Source organism: Austrofundulus limnaeus, unplaced genomic scaffold (genome assembly GCF_001266775.1).
Source record: "Austrofundulus limnaeus strain Quisiro unplaced genomic scaffold, Austrofundulus_limnaeus-1.0 Scaffold166, whole genome shotgun sequence".
Taxonomy (NCBI): Eukaryota; Metazoa; Chordata; class Actinopteri; order Cyprinodontiformes; family Rivulidae; genus Austrofundulus; species Austrofundulus limnaeus.
Window position 1 is genome coordinate 27,199 of NW_013952568.1, and position 1,813 is coordinate 29,011.

The following is a 1,813-nucleotide window of genomic DNA, read 5'->3' on the forward strand; positions in this document are numbered from 1 at the left end:
AGAGAGAGAGAGAGAGAGAGAGAGGTTTGTTTGTTTGTTTACATCGTCTACGATAAAATATCCAACTGCACTTGATAGCACCACTCAGTTCCTGCAGCTCACGTGGCTGGAAAACAGCTTATCAGGAGCTACACTTAGATTAGATCACGTTCATCTCCAGTTCAGGTGAAGTTTGAGCATTTTTTTTTTTTTTACTGAGCTCCTAAAGGGACATAGGATATCTCAAAAAGTACCGAACGGATTTATATGAAACTTTCAGGAAATGTGTATTATACTTCCAGGAAACGTTTATTACACAACAGAGAACAGCTAATTAAAGTTTGCAACATTTCAGCAGGTATCATTATCATGCCACTGATCAAGCACTCTGCCCGGTGTCCCGGTTGAAAAGCAATCTGCTCGGAGCTATAGCTATTCTGCAGCAGTTCTTGGATGTTTACTCTTGTTCCTTTACAACAGAAGAGGGAATGAGTGCGGGTTAGGCTGACCCCTGTTGCAGGGCTTCTTTGTCTGTAAAATATGAAAATTAATAAAATCCAGATGAAACATTTAGGAGGTCTACCTCCTAGGTTGGTAGGCACTTATCAATATGCCTTATAATATGCTTATAATATGCATTTAGGCATGGTGAGCGTAGATCCTCCTCCAGGACACAGAGCTGAAGTGGTCRGATTGCTGTCTTTTGACCAGGGAAMGCACTCGATCTGCTGCACTGTGATCCAGGCTGTAGCTGGTTCTGAGCCCAGGTATTTCTAACAGTTGCTAACAGAGAGACAAGAGTTTTCCTGGTCTGCTCAAACATGCTTTAAAAGTTTCAACAAAATGACTTGAATTTTACTTAGTTATTTTCATATTGTWAGAACTGGCTTATAGGAATATAAGCTTTTCCCACATCTCTCATACACAAAGTTTATGGTGATTAGTTGCAACGAAAACGGGCACCTCAAAAGTCCTTGAAGTAATCCAAAAGGCAAAAATGGTATAATCCCAAAKGTAATCCAAACTGAGAACCTGGCGTAGCAAGAGTTCCTTCAGTTCAGTTCTGTTTTTTGAAACAAAAAATGTAAATAAAAAAAGAAAAACATTTTAATGATCCCCATAATGTTTGTGAATAACTCCCATTGTGGATTGTGGCACAGCTTTAAATCCAAGGAACAACAGAGTCTGTAATCCTCTGGAAGCAAAGTATTGTAATCCACCAAGGAAGAATTATAATCCACAAGGGTAATTCCATTCGATTGCTGTGCTTGATCTGGAGTCAATCAGCTTCTGGAACACCATGAGTTGATTTCAGGAACCCCCCTTTTGTGAGTCTTTTTCTGGAACGTTGCCGTTGAGAGGGGATCTCTGGATCGAAGGTAGAGATCTCTTAGCAAGAGCCAGGAAGAGACCACTGGAACGCCGTGAAGATGGGTACCACCAGGAGGAGAAGGTCGAGAGCGTTGAAGCCTGGTTGCCTTAGCAGAGGAGGTGGGCCATCATGGAGGTTGGGTGTTGAGTCATTTCCAGCTACTACTTTTCCGGTTGCTATGTGTTATGCATTTATGTGGTTTTAGGTTAACCTAAAGTTGGGATTTTACATTAGGTTATGTCTATTAGAGACTAAAGGGCTTCTTTAAGGAAGGCCTCAATTTCCACATAAATTACTTATTCCTCCAATCATAACTCAGTTATTTTAGACAGTGTCTACTTTTGTAGCTGTCATTAAAATGAGCGACTTTAGATTTTCAAATTTTGTTTCCTTATTATTTTTGGAGCCGATGTCGAGACTCATTTTGAAGATCAGATAGCCCCCCCCCCCCTCCTCGATTGG